Source organism: Natator depressus, chromosome 3 (assembly GCF_965152275.1).
Source record: "Natator depressus isolate rNatDep1 chromosome 3, rNatDep2.hap1, whole genome shotgun sequence".
Taxonomy (NCBI): domain Eukaryota; kingdom Metazoa; phylum Chordata; order Testudines; family Cheloniidae; genus Natator; species Natator depressus.
The window spans coordinates 137428909-137447838 of NC_134236.1; the positions used below are offsets into that span (position 1 = coordinate 137428909).

The 18930-nt window shown below is 39.3% G+C and overlaps 1 protein-coding gene across 7 annotated transcripts in view; it reads left to right on the forward strand.

Annotated features, from left to right (window-relative positions):
- CHRM3 (cholinergic receptor muscarinic 3) overlaps positions 1–18930 on the forward strand; it is a 474710-nt gene that overhangs the window by 382947 nt on the left and 72833 nt on the right. The gene's annotated exons all lie outside the window — the stretch shown is intronic.

Sequence of the window (18930 nt, forward strand, 5' to 3'; positions counted from 1 at the left end):
AATTGCTGAGGGTCTCAGAGGACCACTTAATGGTCTTTCCAAATGACCACAGTTTGAGAACTTCTGGCAAAGAAAATTTCAGCCCAAATGGTTAAAGTTTGGCAAAGTTGTAAGCAACTGAAAAGAGGTAAGCAAGCTTAATAATAGGCACACTACCACCCCTGCCCATAATATAAAGCAGAATCCTAAAAAATACTGAGTAACTGTAACTCCTGTTTATTTCAGTGGTAGTTATGGGTGCTCAGCATCTCTTAAGATTGGACCCATCGTTTTGCAGAAAAGTAATACACCATCCCTTGTAATTTTTGCTTTCTTATGAATGGTACTCCTTTTGTTTAAACATAAACTGTCTAATGAAAATTTGGCTCAAACCTAGCAGTGTTTTCTGTAGAACAATTGGGAAGAATCATAGTCATAGAAAAGAAATGATGTAATGGTAGGAGGTTGAGTTCACATCATTTTATTTCCAGTATCTTTGCTAGCAGTATGTATTTTAGTGTAATAATTTCTTTTGGATCACCTACCTTTAAAGAGCTGTTTTTAAACACACTACACTCCAAGATGTTATATGGTTGTTCAAGAAATAGGTGACAGTTATGCAGTGATGTAATGTGGTGCTATTGGAGAGCTTCTTCTTGAAAAAAGCAAATAGAGTCCAAGTCAAAGGGTTCTGCTGATATGAAAAATATACTGCACGACAGCAGAGCTGAAGGACTAGTTCACCAGACTTAACCTATGTCTCAGAGCCAGGGTAAACTTCCTGTTTTCTACAAAGCTAAGGACCAGAATAAGTGGCAAATTCTGTCTACTGCATCTTTCCTATGCATGGTTTTGGCTGTATTAATGCATGCTTAGCATTTGTTTCATCTGCAATTTATTGTCCCAAGTTTATTCAGGAGGGGTGAAAGCCTGACTCCACTGAAGTCAATGACAACACTTTCATTGACTTAAACGGGGCCAGGATTTCACCCTAGATATTTGCACTTACAATTTCTAAGCCTCATCCTTTGCTGTTTTGTACCTTGTGTCACCATTTGCACTTGTGCAAAATGGTTGTACAGTGCTACCCTTTGCATTCACTTTGCACTGGTGTAAATGACTACACAAGATGCAAGGCAAGGGGGAATCAGACCCTGTAGTCTTTTGGCTATTTGTATCCATGTTCACACCTGCATACATTTCCTCTACTCCCAAACACTCAATCATTTCTTTGTTTTCTTGGGAAGGGGGAGGTATTTTATTTTGGTAATAAATATATTTATACTGGGGTTCCCCTCTCAACCCAGGAATTACATGGCATTTACGTGGTGCACAGGGATTGTGTGAGCTCTGCACAGAGGTGGAATTTCACCCTAAGGAATACAAATCAAAGTGATGTCACTTTTAAGTTTTGATATAGTTACATAAGCCAATGTCAAGTAGGTTAGGTTGAAAAATATTGTAATATGTTGGAGAATTTTAAAATTTTGGGAGCAGACATGGAAAAAAGTAACAAACACAAAACAATAGTTGATATTTATGTCAGGACCCTTCAGTGATTTTTCTCTCCTGTTGTCCACAAAAGGAGTCCAATTTGGCCATCCATAGATGCCCTTTGATAATTGTCCAAACAGAAGTTAAAGGGACCCTATCAACTTAAAAATCACACCTGTTTGTTGAATTAATTTTACTTACAGTAATTACAAGTAATACTTAAATTTACTGTGATGCAGATTACAGGAAAAATATGTTTCTCTATTATTTCAGTTTGTATACTTTGTGTATTTTGACTACACTTTGCGTACCTCAGTGTCACTGTCTCCCTTATATAATTAGCCTGTTTCATCTATTGTTTGACTAAGTTTTTTTATACAGCAACAGGGGAAAAAGAAGGATGTTTTCAAATTTGGAATATGATTGTAAACCACACAAATTGGCAGAGGGACTTAAGTATTATACCTGAAACTACTTGGAATGCATTTGTTTTTAATGACCAGATTTCAAGTTGATGGTGTCCCTTTAAGCTTCCTAAAGTACTTTTTAAAGGACAGATGTGTCTTGGCAAATGTTCCCAGAATAAAAAAGTTGTCTAAGGCTATGCAGGAAAGATTTCTGCCTCATAATGAGAGCTTCATTTGCCTCACTAACTCATTGCTTTCTAAAAAGGTTTTTGGGGATAGCTTGAGTTTGAAATAATATGGATTGTGCTGTAGAGGAATTGGAGAAAGAGGGCTCAGTATTTCAAACAGGAAAAGGACAAAACTGATACTGTATTGAAAATGTTCTCCATAATGTATCTAAGTTAAGATTACAAATGAAGTACTAGATATTCGTGGATGGGGTGAAAAAGTGTCAGACATCATGAATATTCTCAATATTCAGCCATCTTAATTCAACTAAATAATGTTTTGATACTCTTTGGATGACAGAATATTTTTTCACCTGCCTGGGCTGCTGAGCATGACAGTCCTGAGCTAAAAGAGATGCATTGCTAGCCCTGGTGCAGGTCAGCCATTCCCTCTCCTGCTGACCAGGGAGGGAGATGGGAAGAAAAGAATAAATCTTTTCACTTAAACTGTCATCACTTTGCTTCATGGGATTGATGCTGCCCAGTGATCTGGTACCCTGACCCTGCCCTCATTAAAAGAGAAAGGGGCATTCCTTTTACAGGTCTTGCAACCCTCTTCCAATGCCTAAGACCACAAGGTTGCCCTCTCCCTCTTCACCATCCCTCCCTCTCAAAGAGAAGGTATTCAATGCAAAAAAGAAAAGAAAAGAAAGGTGTGGTGTTAACTACCAGGTTAGAATAACAATAAAGACACAGTAACTCGTTTTTTTAACTCAGTGTAGCAGCTTAAATTAAATCCCAGTCTTCCCTGTAGACTTTAACTCGAGTTGCTAATCAAAGTTAAAGCTGAGTTGGTGAGTCATCAGTGATATTGTAACCTGAATCAGTTAATCCAAGTTAAGAACCTATCCCCCCCCCCCCTTTTTTTTTTGTAATGAAAACATTCTCAAAGACAGCTAAAGGTATTTGGAGGAATGAAATGCTTACTATAGCTCTCAGGAGTCAGATTTGTCCAGCAGGAAGGCACAAGTCTTCTGCTAACTTTAAACATGTGACATTTTGTAAACAGTTTGAGAAGAACCATGACTTCCTTGACAAGAGGATGTTAAATAAAGAGGTGAAGAGCACTCAGCTCAGACTAAGTCTGTTCATGCTTCTGGAAATAACTACAGGTAGTTCACTCTGGGCATGCTTGAGGTTTAATACAGTGACTTCTGAGCTACCGTTACATCATCTTATCTTCATATGTAACATTCCTGCTGAGTATATATTCAGATCACCTTTTTTATATATTCAGACATCTTTTCATTTAGAAGGCAAGGTCAAAGAAATAAGACAAATTTTCTCAGCTGCAGCTGTCTCATAGCCGTCTGTAAGCACCACCTCATATAAGCATTGAAGCAAAGCAAGCACCATGTATTTCAGAGTTGTTATTTTAGAATTTAATTGTGTTCAGTTTGGGGATGGGGGTGTACTTCAGAGCATCAGTGAGCATAGGAACTCACATGTGCCGTTGCAACATTAAAAACATACATTTACAATGAACAGACCAACATGCCGTAGTAATCAAGTTCCATTATTGACAGTTTGTCAAGCTCTGCAGTTACTTTAACCCTTAGTCCCTTAAAATGTCTCCAGAAGAACTTCTGATTACAAGTAACCTAAGAACATAGCACTTTTTGACAATCTGGAATTTATTTAGGTGCCTAAATGGGAGCTGAGCTGTTTTGAACATCTAGTGCCAGTTCTGTGTGCTGAACACTTCAAAATCTAACACCACCACTGTAACTCAAATCAATTTAATTTTGATCAGTAATACACATGGTAGTAACTTTATTTCTGCAGGTTTCAGAGTAGCAGTCGTGTTAGTCTGTATTCGCAAAAAGAAAAGGAGTACTTGTGGCACCTCAGAGACTAACCAATTTATTTGCGCACAAGCTTTCGTAAGCTACAGCTCACTTCATCGGATGCATAAAGTGGAAAATACCACTTTATGCATCCGATGAAGTGAGCTGTAGCTCACGAAAGCTTATGCTCAAATAAATTGGTTAGTCTCTAAGGTGCCATAAGTTCTCCTTTTCTTTTATTTCTGCAGCATCCTTAAGGGTGAAGAGGTGACCCACCCTGTGTTTTTGGGGAAAGGATGTGTGTACTATTGGAAGTGCCATGTCAGTGTCAGGTAGTGGGAGCAGCATTGTTCACATACAAGTGATATTAATATTCTGGGATTCAAATATTATCCAAAATTAAAACTCCTTTCTCTCTGAATATCATCCCAATCTCAAAAATGAGAGACTATTCATCCACTACTATAATGCATAGTAAAACAATAATAATCATAGTAATTAATAAATCAGTGTAAAAGTGCTTTGCTTTGTTTTGATAAGCTGAGAATGTACAGTAGCTGTTCAATACAGTCTGTTCAACATGACTTCCTAGATCACTTGCCAGTGTCTTTAAGCTTTCATAAAATATACTACTATTTTCTTCCTTGCCTCAGTTGGTTTCTTCAAATACATATTTTATTTCCATAATAAATATCTTATTTTTCATCCTTGCCTGAGGAAGAGAGTTGGTTGCTCTCCAAGCCTACTTCACTTGACAGCAAATTGACACTGAATGTGCACTTGTCCTTCATATACTGAACATTGGTATTGCAGGTACTATACAACTTTTGAGGAGATTTTCAAGGTTTTTCTTTACTACTGTATGATTTCCTCAAGTCCTCATTGACAGGTAAATTCTCCCCCACCCTCTTCTGTAGCCTCATAGGTTCTGTTATGTACTCTTATGGCCCTCATGACCATAGTATCTCACAATCATTGATGGGGTTTTATGAGGGAGGGGAGTATTACACCCATTTTACTGACTGGGAACCAAAACACAGGCAAATTAAGCACTGTGTGTGCCTGAGATAGGAAATCAAATCAAGTCTCTTGCATCCTAGCCTGGTGCCTTATCCGCTAAACCATCCTTCTTCCCTCTGCAGAAAGAGAGGCTGTTTTGTGGATTCCAGTCAAATAATCTGCATACCCCTTTAGTCCTCAGTACACAGGAGGTTTGGGTGACAAAGAGATCAAACAGGTAGAGTGAGAGGTTTGGATATGGAGGATCTGTGACTATAGAGATCCCCCATCTATTCTTCTTCACAAAGGAGGAACACCTGAGCCACAAGGGCTATGTCATCCTGAGATATTCTTACTCCTTAGTCCCCCACATAGATCACAAGTGCACACCCTGGGAAATGTGGAGATGGCATAGTGGTTCAGAAATGTCATCAGATCCACACACAACACTGCTCATTGGAGCTGCATGAGAACATTGTTTTTTGGTCTGTGGGGACATTTTCTATTAAGCCCATAAGGACTACTACTTAACTCCTGCAAATACAGTTGAACTCACTCTTAGTTAATTCAAATATAATGAAACACTTACATTGCTTCACTCCATCTTAATAGACACAATGGACTGTTCATTGGCTCTCTTAGTTATAATGAACATCCACTTACAGCAAAATTTTCAGAAAAAGAAACGATATCATTATAAGAGGCTCCACTTCGGGGTGTGTATGTAATGTGGGATATGTCAAAATGGTATGATATATACTGTTTCTATTTATAGCTTGAAGATGCAATATATTTTTATTCCTGTAGTTTTAATTTTCCTTTATATCATTTTACCACTGTCCTTTAATGTCTAACACTTTAGGCCCCAATCCTGCAAACACGTACAGACATGCTTAATCTTAAGCATGTAACTAGTCATCTTGACTTCCTTTCAGAGTACAACATGAGTAAAGTTAACCATGTTCATTGATTATTGCAAGATCGTGACCTTAGTTGTAAGAGTGTGATTATATGTTTTGTGTATGTATGAAGTGTATATAAACACACATGATTGTCAAATCAGTGAGGCAATATTAGGCAAATCAGAATTGCAATTGAAGTAACTTGTTTTATGATCTATACATGATCCAACTTTTAACATGAAACGAAATTAATTGTTTGATTTAGCACAGAGAACATTGATTATAATATTTCTCCTTACTCAGATCTTCTCTTGTATTGCTTAAAAACAGCAAAGTTAGATTGTCAAGTCTAGGCTGATGATCCAATTGATTGCTTCAGGTGATGTGGACTGGATGGCAGAGATACCATCAGGTGTGATTGTTTGGGACATTAATAATTACTCAGATAATAGACATTGATATAACAGGCCAAATTCAGACTAGGCATAAGTGGAATCAGGTCAGTTGAAACAAATGACTTTTGCCCAATGACTCTCACAGCTGTTCTTAAATATTCAGAATAAATTACACCAGCTAATGTGTGCATGAAATGATGCTGTAGGTAGAAACTAAGCTGTGCTCATTCATGTTCACTTTGAGATGTTCAAAATGTGATCATATTAGAACTCTGGTTGTTGGTCACTATTAAATATACTGGGTTTCTGAATGGCCTCTAGGCAGGGCAGAAAATGAACAGAAGCTCCTACACTATTTAAGATAGCACGTTTGCATAAGCTTTTGGTACAGTTACACCTTTGACGTTTCATTTATCTCCTCTGGTCTTCACTAGTCTTTAAGGAACAAATCAAAGGAAAAGAAAATTAGTGGGCCATATTCTGCCCTTGCTTACACCAGTATAAATGTGGAGTGACACTTACTGATTCAAATAAGATTACACCAGATTGACACTGATGTAACAGAGAACAGAAATGTGTATGGTACCTGAAAATTAGGTGAATATCCCAAAGCTTTTTTTCCAGAAGAATTAAATCAAAATTTACTATAAGATTCAGATTAATTGATATGAACAGAGGTTACATGTATGTGCATGTGAACTGTATGCATGTTACAAGTAACTGCTTCTAGGCTTTCTTTGTGGAAAGCTTAATCTCAGTTTAGAGGAGGCTGTTCAGTGGGTGTCTAAATTAGAGATGAGGAATGAACAATTTAGTTAGTGATAAGCTGTCAAAGGCAATGCTGGTCTAAATCTGAACTTCTCGTGTTTTCAAAGTGAGGTTTCAAATCAGGTGATGATAAAGTATTTCATGGGTTATCTAGCACTTCCTGTTATTAACCAAGCCAGAAATATTGAAAGAACAAGATTTATTAGAATATTTAGGCACCTCTGCTTCATATCATGGTCAGAACCCAGAAATGCAAGGCCCAGGAAAATATAAAATAGAAAGAAAGTTAACTCAATTTACATGAACCTCAAGAAAGCTTTATTTGAATTTTGTCCAAATGTTGTGTTTTTTGTGGAGGTGGTATTTTGGTGATGGTGTGACATGTTGGGAGGTTAAACTGATCAACCCATCCTCATCAAAGGTGAAAGAAATCCACACTACCTTCCTTATCACCGGATGCAATCTCAAAGGTGACAAGTTGGGTTACCTTCCATTTTTAGGAGAGACCACAGTATCCAGTAAGTCCTTGCACATAGTTCCTCTATCTTAGTTAGGGATGTTTGATCTCAATTTTGCACTGAAAGCACACCTCTGCACTGTGGTCATTAGCCTTGTTGCTGTGTGAGCACAATGGGCCAGATTCTTCTTTCACATCTGTTTTACCTGATCTATGACAGTGTAAGTGAGCAGTGAATCAGGCCCCAGAGCTGCAGTTGCGCCTGGTTCACACAGCAGAATGCAACGGCTTCCCCGCTTTTCTTGTACAGCTTAACAAGGGTCAGATACAACCCGGTTCATATTCGGTCAGACATGTTCAAACAGTCCACAGCTTAGATGTGCAGAAGGCTATAGAAAATTAAATGATATATGTGTATTTATTCACACACAACTAGAGCAGGTCAGGAAATTTCCATCACAAAACTTTTCTGACAGAAAATGCAGTTTCTGAAAAATCCAAATTTTCCATGATAAAATTTTGATTTTGCCTCCCCACCCCCAAATTGATTTTCCATCAACATAATCCAAACAAATATTTCATTTTGGAACACTTTGACCCAACAGAATATTTCATTTTGTTGAACTGACCCAAAATATTCAGTTTTGAATCAGTTCAATAAAACATTAAATTGCATTTCACTATCAGCATATTGCCATGTGGAAGTTGTAGTTTGGGCCCCCATTCTCTCCACTGGGCTAAGCCCCCTGAAGGACTGTCTCTCCCATAATGTAATGCAGATTTCTCTCTGACCAAGCTGCATGGTGCATCATGGGAGTCACATGGCTCTGGGTGCATCATGAGAGATACAATCGAACCAGGGAGCCTGGCCCTTAAAGGAGAATGGGGATCCAACCACAACTCTCATGAGTCATTTGCCCCTATAGGAATATGCATTTTAATCTTGAACTGACTCGAAACAAGGTGAGGAACTGGTTTTCTGAGTTCCTGAGCATCTCCAACTCCTAATTTTGTTTGAAGTGGTCTGAAGGCTGTTTTGACTATGACATATGTCAGAGACCGAAACAGTTTTTTATGGCAGCCAAGGATTGATGGAGTGCAGGGGAATCCTGGTCTTACCTTCTTCATTCCAGTGATACCCACAGTTTCACCTAGGATCAGGGCCTAAGTCTTCAATTCTGGTGTATTTTATAAAAGAATTGGTAAAATCTGTTGAGTGCACAGAAACACAATAACCCATTGTGCAAAATACATGGTTATGTCTGACTAATAGTGTTGTTATTTTTGTTTAATGTATTCATTTATTTATATTTAAATAACATCTAGGATCCTTAGCCATGGACCAGGACCACATTGTGCGAGGCACAGTAGAAACACAGAACAAAGAGACAGTCTTTATCCCAAAGAGCTTACAATCTAGATAACATAACATATATTATAGATAACATAAGTGTTACATTTCTTTGAATTTCAGTGGTTTTACAGAGACTTCAGGTGTGTTTCTGGTTTATCTCAAGTGTTTCTTGCAAAGCATGAACTTGCCTAGGTCTATGGAATTAAAGACATTCCTGGGTCTAAACAATTTAAAGTTGAGACTCAATCTAGGCAAACTGGACTAGAATGTTTGTTCAGCCCCTGTGGGTAAAGGAGAAATTACAACTGGCTTTTCACGAAGTAATATTCAGTATTTGTTGCTCTTGTAGATTCTCAAGATTAAGAAAGCAAACACACTTTTGAAAAAAATTGTTCTTATAAGAGTCACTTCTGACATTCAGAATTCTAAATCCACAAAAGTGTTATCTTCTGGTGCTGAGTGAGTTCCTAATTCCAAAGATTATTTATTTATTTACTTATTTACTTATTTATTTATTTTTAAATCCAATTATTGGATTTTTTTTAGTCTTATTCAGTAATAATTATATGTGGTCAGATCTTTTTAACTGAAAAACATTTTGGATGAAAAACTGCAAGGTTTTTTCATGTGTTTGAACCATCTCTATTACAGATATATTGCTGTTATATGAAGACTTTTAATTAATACAAGGAATTCAAAGCATATTTACAAACAGAATAAATAAGCTTCTTAAATAAAGATTCTCTAGGAGGAAGGGCACTTTATAAGAATAAAAACTACTCTAAAGAATTGGTGTTTTCTGATATTTGGTCTATTTAGTTTAAGGCATATGCAGACAATGCTTCAGAGAAAGTATTCCTTAAAGGTAAAATAGACTCCCAAAGAGAGGGCCAGCACAAGTCCTGTGAAAATTAAATCTAATTTTCAGGGCTTTCGTGGATCTTAACTGAGGCACAGACTTTGTGCTGGCCCTCTGCAGAGAGATGGATTTTACCCTGAATCGGTATTATGAAGGGATGACGTGCACGTCAGTTTGAAATTAATATTTTATATTGTGCATTTGATTTTTTTAAACACTAGATGAGTGGATTGTCTGCCATTTGTACTACTGTTTATATGGCATTTCTTTAGCCTCAATTCAGTTCTTGCAAGAACAATGGAAGCAATTAATGAAGCATGGTACTTTTAGTACCCTTAACTGTTTGCAAAGCAATCTCACATATCTACCATTTTCTGTGTAATTTTAACATGGACTTGGAGCTGAAAAAAATAAAGTAACAAGTGATAAAAAATTATGAGCACTGGCACCAGTTATGCATTGAACGAGAAAACAGATCTTATGCTTGAGTTCAGAACTACGTTGGGAGTTCATATGCAGATGAACTTCAGGCTGAACCAAATCCAACCTCAAGCAAGCAACCCATCAGCATTTCTAGGTTTCCATCTGCTAGTTCCCATATATGTTTTGTGGTGCAGTTGTCAGATTCAGTAGTAAGACAGAGAATGTAAGGTGGTGTGTGCATCCATTCTTTGTTTTTTAATGGATGTATTTCATAAGCAAAACTGTTTCACTCTAGGGGTTTTGTTGTTGTGTGTGGGGTTTTGTTTTGTTTTGGGGTTTTTTTGAATGAGGATCAGAGAGAAACATTGTAACTAGCCCACTCTTATCCCCAAACTTCATTCTTTCTGTTCCCTGATTTTTGTTGTATTCTTGAAAAGGACTTCAAGGGTTGATAAGAATTTATGTGTAGTGTTAAGTGATAGTTTTCATTTCACTCTGATTCTGAGCCTCTACAGTTCCACTTCTTGTGCATCCCTCAGCCTTTATTGGTGAGAAAGTGGTTCATTTTTCCAAAAAGTGGCACCCCTTCTTTGCTGCCTCTCACACACACACACACACACAGACACACACACACACACACCCCTTTAGATGTCCTGCTGATACTTCTCCCCATGCACATGTTCCTAGAGTTTTATTGGGGCCACTGGTTAAAGCAACATCTGCCTCCTTTAATTTACACTGTTGTTGGGTATGGGGAGTTTAAAATTGTTCCTAGATTTCACGGTGTTTGGTGCTATAGAGGTACCATAGACAGACAGATGGAAAATTACCACCTAGCTTGTGCAATGTGGTGGAATCTGTGTAGTTTCCATGTCTTTTCACATAACAGTTGAATGTCTTTGAGGCAGGAACAAACAACACTTGAGAGTATATGGCCAGATAAAACATAATAATGCACAATCTTGTGACTTAAAAGATTTAGAATAAAGAAGAGAAAACACTGTCATTAGGGAGGAAAATTAGGCCCCAGCAAATCAGTAGGTACCCTCTTTGTATGATGTCGGCTAGTGCTTCCACTTGCTTTTCCTGAAGATTATATAGAATGAAAGGGAACTTCCTGAGTAGAAAGACCGGCAGAAAAGGACTGCCCAAGGAATATGATCAGTTGTGAGTTCTCAGGTTAGGTAAGGAAAATTGCTGCAGCACATTCAATTGGGTAGGAATCCGGATTAGAACAGTGATTATATGTGGGTCATGAAACTTTGGTTATAAGTAAGGCTATGATTTAGTCACGGCTATTTTTAGTAAAAGTCATGGACAGGTCACGGGCAGTATATTTACCCCTGACTAAAACTTGGGGGGCTCAGGGGATGGCCTAGGGGACACAGCCCAGGGTGGGGGCGCTGCGGGTTCTTGAGGGGAGGGTTGGTGGGGCTGAGGCAGGCTCTCTACCCGGCTCCTGAGCTCCACGTGCTGCCTCCGCTCTGCCCCAGGCCCCACTTCCACAGCTCCCATTGGCTGGAAACCATGGCGAATGGGAGCTGCGGGGGTGGTGCATGCCAGCAGAGGCAGCATGTGGAGCTAGGAGCTGAGAGGGGGGAGCCTCCCTCTCCAGGTAAGCACTGCCCCACACCCCAATCCCTGAGCCACCCCCCGACACCCAAACTCCTGCTGCTGGAGGGCGGGGGGCCCAAGATTGCCCCAGCAGCAGCCAGTGCACCTGGCCCAGAGGCTGCCCGAGCTGCTCAGGCGGCCCCTGGGCTAGGCACACCAGCCGCTGCAGAAGTCACAGAGGTCATGGAAAGTCAAGGAATCCATGACTTCCACGACCTGTATGGCAAACACGGAGCCTTAGTTATAAACAGCCTTCTTACATCAGGTATCCTACAAGCCCCTCTTTGCTACTCTAGGGTTTTGTTTCCAAAACAATTAGTATATTATCTCATATTGACTGTTTTGACAAAGCATCAGCCCTTTACAATGTGTGTATTTCCTTTCAGCTTCTTTCATTCAACTTCTTCAGATATGGGGCCTTAACCTGTTTTTCTAAATGCACCAGTGAATGTCAAGAATAACTCCAAATTCAATTATTTGAATGGAGTTATTCCTAATTTGCACAACTGCAAATGAATAGAATTAAGCCAGATGTGAAGTGCCAGTGGATTCTTGCATTTATCTCAGAAGTCTAACGATACTGTTCACATTACTTTGAATGACGTGGATCAAAATCATACCCTGTTGCATTTGAACTCACAGACAATACGTTATTGATTTTAGATATAAGCCAGTGTTTTCTTCAAGTCTTTCACATTTCATTTGCTGGTAAATCTCAACTAATACATGCCATCTACTCATCCCAGGTTTTTCCATTAGAGGGTTTTTCACCTTGTGCATACACTTCATGCTAAAACAAAACAGTCCAACTGTTATATTGCCTGCTTTAACATCTTGGCTTAGACATCTTGCAACTCTTTGAAAATGTGCCCCTAACTATTGTGTGAAAGCAATTTCACTTCCTATAAAACCCATCCATCAATGCTTGCGTGCTGTGTGGTCTTTGTATTTAAGCTATTTGTAAGTAACTTTCCACTGGCATTTATTATTGTAGGGATTTTTTATAAGGTATTTTCAATGAGGCTGGCATTTTGTTTAAACCGTATGAGAGAAGAAACATCATGTTTAGTGCAGAGCAGATCAATTTTCTCTGTGTGTTACAAGTGTATCAAGGGTGTGCGAAATTAATGTCTCTGACCAAACTAGCAACAAAGATTTTTAGGAATGAAAAATGACTTTCTCCAGCAAAGAAAATCATTGACGCATTTTGGCCATAAAAATAAAGTTAAAAAATTCCACAAGCAGAGATGGATTTGAAAGAGTGTCTTGCACATTTCAATTTTCTAAATACATTGAAAGTCTCTGTATAGGACGTAGGTATTATTATTCTGAAGAAGTCAACCAGTAATATAATATCTCTTTACCAGGTTTTTTTTTTTTTTTGGTTCTTTTCCCCTAACATGAGCTGTCTAGGGCCAAAGTTTTTTTTCTGTGAAAACTCAGATGCAGGAAGTGTCACATTCTCAGCAAATTCTTTAAGGAAGAAAATATTTTGTTCTGCATGAGTCACTATCACAATTGTCTGTTTCCAGAGAGTATATTTTGCACATACGGAGCACAATGGAGACTTTACCTTGAGATCAAGCACGTTTCCTTCTTACTTTCTAAATTTAGCTCTGGAGTACTTAGAAACAACTGTATGAGACACAGTTAGAGGTATCATCAGTGACTAATGGGTGGAGGAAGTTTTGTTTCATGGTCTCTGTGTGTATAGGGTGGGAGGAAGTTTTGTTTCATGGTCTCTGTGTGTATATAATGTCTTCTGCAGTCTCCACGATATGCTATGCATCCGATGAAGTGAGCTGTAGCTCACGAAAGCTCATGCTCAAATAAACTGGTTAGTCTCTAAGGTGCCACAAGTACTCCTTTTCTTTTTTCTTTTTACGAATACAGACTAACACGGCTGTTACTCTGAAACCCATCAGTGACTAGTTTGTTTTCCAAATTGCATTCATTTTAAACTCAAAAGACCCTTTCTATTGTCTGCTGCACTTAGTAATACTCTACCAAATGTCACGTCGTTCACAACAGAAAGCTAAAGTGTATGAAATTTGCATTAATTTAGGACGCCAACTACTAGTTTTCTGTAGTCTTCTTCAATGTTAACTGGCTTTAATGGTACAATTGCATGGTATTGCACTGAGTCATACACATACAGAGTTTCAGTCTCTCTCTCCAATTATTTTCACTGGTTACAATTATCCTTGTTAAATGAATTTCTTCTTAAACTGAATTTCCAAAAGTTATTTGAATAATTGCATCCTCCAACATGGAGACCAAGAAGTCATACTTAAATTTGTGTCATGGGCTAAATCTTTGTCCCATCAAATCAGTGGGAGTTTGGCCACTGGAAAAAGATTTGTCCATATGAGACTGCCCAAACCTGATCCCTTCCCTAGAGTGACATCATTGACTCTACCTGCCCTAGCTGGGACTCGTGTGAACAATGTTCTAATATAGGGGACAAATTTCTTATCTGGCTCAAAGATAGTCTCTCTGAATGAGCTCCATTATAAGCCTCCATCTGGCCAAGCTCATACTAGACTGAAGATTTCATCCCTTGAGGCTTTATGACAAAGTCCTCTTCTTGACAGTCAAGGGGAACTCCTCTCATAACAGCAGTGGCATGATGAGACAACCAGTACTCTCCGTCTTCACCAGCCTCACTTTGCTGCTGCAGGGCATAGGTTGCCCTCTCAAGCTTCATGCCCTGACAGAGGTGGAGCCAGCAGTGAGCTAAACCCTTTACACCTCTACCCCCACCACATAAATGAGCTATGGGAGAGGCAGCCTTTCAATAACCCCGCCTCTGCTACCAGACAGGTAACTTTCTTTATCCTTCTTTCCTCCCTTGGAGTTCAGTACATGGTCTACTCTAACAGTATGCCTAAAGTAATTCCCAGTTGCTGCACAGCCCCAGTTGAGGGGAAAGGATAGGACCAGTGTAAAAAATAGTGGTGAGCAGGAGATAAGGAGTTCATTCACCACAGGTCTTCACTCCATCAGTAACTCCCAAACAAAAATCCAAGTATTGGGGCGTTTTAATTATCATCATCATCATTGCTTTGTTTCCAGTTGTGCAGCCAGCATCTATAGTCTTCTCGGCAGCAAGATATTTTAGATGGATAGAACCCATAAGTAGTAAGTCATTATTGGTGGGGAACAATCATTATGCATTACTGTTATTTGTGAGTTTTACATGAACACAGACAAATCAGCATAGACCGTGAAAAATAGAAAAATATCTTGTTTTTTAACTGAGCTGAAAACAGACAACATCCTAGAAATACAAATAAGGCACAGAAACGGGATTTATATGTGAAAAGATGTGGTAAACCTTTTCATTTTTACCAAAGTAATAGGCCTTCAAAAGATGATGAGAACTCTAAAACCTTTAATCCCATTTTTATTGTGCATCAGGTGCCAGTGTTGCAAAGTGAAGCTTTTTCCTCCCACTTGTATCTGATGCACATAACACTTGAAATGGAAAAAATTAAAACGTTCTAATGGTCTGTAATAACACAGTACAACAGCTTCTGCATTTAGCTAGTGCTGAATTCTAACTGCCATGCTAAAAATTAGCTGCCAAATACATTTCTTTCTAGGACTAGATCTGAAATCATTATATTTTCAAAGACTCATAAAAATTATAGATGGATAAAACATGTTGGATCTTACAGTCCATCTCCCTGCTAATAAAGGATTATTCTTTATAGTACCTTTTCTGGTATTATGTCCTGTTAATCTTCAAAGTTTCAAGAACTTTCAGCACTTTGCCAGCTTCCTCCACATCCCACATGTTCATATATCTCACTGTCAAGGCTTTTCCCCAGATATTTAGTTTAAATTTTTCATTTCCTCCTATGCCCCCTACTACTGCTGTAAGTAATCCTCCCCTTTTGGGGGGCTAGACTGTGAACTAAAATTTCTGAAGGATATAAACATGTAGGGTCACACTGTGAAACTCTTACTCACATCACTGAGCAGTTATGAGTAGTGCTTACACTTCCAAAGGAATTATTCATCTTATTAATATAAGTAAGAGCTTTACAACCTGATTCTACATGTTTATGCCCTTCAAATATTTTAGCAGTATTTATTTCCTCCTTAACTGTTGCTTAGCTAAACTCTACACATTTAGCTCCTTCACTCTCACCTCATCAGTCAAGGCCTCCTGCTTCCCAATCTTTTCTGTTCCTGTTCTCTGATCGCCACTGTTTATTAATGTCTTTCTGGGATGGGTGTGTCTGGAACAGATCTCTTCATGGGCAATGGTTCCATTTTATACTTTGAGCCATCATCTCCAGTCTTTTTTATATGAATAAATAGCAGTATCAAAGTGCGTATCATGCTGGGTGTCATGATAATATGGGTTTATAGAATAAATTAAATGCATTTTTAGACAAGAAATACCTAAAACTTTTTATGTTCCTAAGATTAAAAAAAATAAATCCGAACTAAAATTATTTTAAAATACATTCTTCTTTCCTGTTCCTGTCAAGACGTGAGTTCACAGGATTGAAAGTTCTGTTTACCCATGCTTCAGTAGATGGTCAAATAACATAAGGAATGCAGCTCCCTGCCCTGCTTTCGGTGTTAGTGATGTCAGTCTGTTTCAGAATCAATTCCAAAATTCTGAGGCCTGGAATCTATATCCTGGCTGGTGAAGAGTTTTCAGTTTACCTGTTAACAAAGAAAGATTGATTAAAATTTAAAGGATGAGCACTAAAGATGAAGAACTCTCATAGAAATAATTTATTTTCTTTGTGTCTAAGCATTGAAAGCAGTTAAATGAATGGCCAGGTTAATATGGGTGGTTAATATTTAAAATGAAAATGCCCCTGGAGTACAGCCACACCATCAAGATAATTTATGTAGTGGGATTATATTTATAATTGCATTTTCAAATTTCATTCCATTTTTCCTCCTTTGAAATGCAGTTTGAAATTGCAGTCATAGGGTCAAATTCAGCCCTGATGTGCCTCCATTGTAGTCAATATAAACTTGGTCTTGTAAGAGATGGATCTGTCCCACTATCTTTAACTGTTTCCGTGCAGTATTTATGCACATATAGCTTACCATTTAAGTGAGTAGGGATTTTGTGTGGCACTGAATGCAACATGTGGTTCCTTGTGAGTGAGTTATATCTACCTGAATTGGAGTGTTCTGGGAACACTTTATGTATTTACTCATGGGTGCAACTATCTCAGTAGTATAAATATCTTAAAACTTTGTAAAATACTTCTGTCGGGGTTCAAAAAGGGGCTCAGGCATTGTGACACTGTGCATTGCAAAGCCTAACTTTTAGCTCCTTGATAGTCATGGAATCGACAAACCCTGAGTTAGGCGCCTAACTCCTGAATTGGGAGAGATTGCTGCCTGAAAATGTGATCCACAAAAGCCAACATGCTAGGGGAGGACCCACCTATATTAGCCAATGGGAGGTACTGATGAGAGGAGTGTGCACTAATCCCCACCCCTCTCCTGGATTTAGGTGCTTAAATCTGGGTTGCAAGGAGGTACCTATCTCTGCTTCTGATCTGCTCTGCCTGTCTCCTGGAGGTGGGACGTGTTAGGTGCCCAAGATGTTTCTTGTGAGAATGGCTCAGGCACCTGCCTAACTCCATGCAAAACAGTGGTGGGGTGAGGAGGACTCCCTTATAACCTTTACTTCAGTGGCTAGGGTTGTCACCAGGGATGTGGGAGACCAGTTCCATTCCCCTCTTTGCCTGATGAGGAGAAGGGATTTGAACAGGGGTCTCCCATGCCTCAGGAGAGTGTTTTAATCACTGGACCACAGGATATTCGGATGCAGCAATTCCCTCAATATCTCCTGTTGAGGCAGTTCCGTTTTATATTAAATAATTAAATATTAATTGGACCAGAGACAGTGAGACTGACTCTGTAGTCCAGTGCTCTAACCGATGGGCTGAAGGTTATAAGGTAATGCTCTTTTGCCTCTTCTCCCTCCCTCCCCCCAAGCAAGCCAAACAGATCAGGCTCCACAGGTGAGATTGGCAGGGAAATGCCTATCTTCACTTTGAGGATTGCAGTTGGGGGTTAGGCATGAGATAGATGCCCAGATGCTTGCCGGTGGCAGAATTGCGCATGCTCAGAGGCAGAAACTTAGGCACCTAGGGAACAGCGAGCTCAGGTGCTTACAGGGTTTTGTGGATCGCAGCAGCAACTAAATGTGGAGTTTAGGTACCTAAGCCCCTTTGTGGATCTGGGCCTTCATGCATTTGCAGCCAGAGTGTGTCATTGAGACAGAGACCTAAGCAGGGGGCAGTGTGGAACTGCACAGCCCTCTTGTATAAAAGAGTTCACCCATGGTACTGCTCCTTATGAGGATGCAGTAAGTGCTGCCTTCCTCTGCCAGCTCGCCTGACCAATTCAGAGATGGAACAAGACCTTTTTAGGACTGGTTGTGCTCAGGAGGCTGCTAGCAGGAAGCAGGCTTCCAGCTCGGGAAAATACTGGGACTGCTAGGGTGCCTAGCCCCTGCATGCACATCACACAGGACAAGTCATTCCATTACCTAAGGACCTGATCCAAAATCCATTGAATCCCCCTTGGGTTGGGGCAGAGTGAAGGATTGCGCCTGTCAGAATCCATATCAGGGTTCAGGTTAACTCGGGTAAGCTTATTAGCACATGTGTAGGTTCTTTTAGTGTTTTTAATATTTTTCCTTTCTAATGCTTTTTACCTTAAGAATGAAGTGGACTTGCATAGGAAGTGCTGGGTGGTAACTTATTACACCTGTTAACCATCTCTGAGGAGAAAGCAAGCAGGTGTGCTTGGGCAACCTGTCTGTGCTGGGAGTAACACACTGAAGGCAGGGACCCGAGCTGGAAATACCCCAGTCAAAAGGGAGACAAATGCAGATCTCTACCCAGAGAGGCAAAGGCTAGGGAGCTGGAAGCCTGAGGATGGGGGCTCTTGGTGGACCACTGTGGGGAAATACAGGTGCCATTTCCCTGAATTGTGACAATGCACAATTACATTTTTGAATATCTGCACAAAGTGCATGCAAGTGCTTTCTAACTCACAGTAATTATTATCTGATGTTGTTTTCCTTTCCAAAAATAATGCACCCTGTTTATTACAAAAGTTGAATAAATTTTCATGTGGAATTTCTATGCAAACCTGAACCTCATATGCAACTCTGGTAGAAATGTAAATTACATGCTAAGCAAATTTTAACCTGCATTTATAGCATGCAAGTAAACACTCAAAAGCAGTAGCCACATTAGCCTAAGGAATAT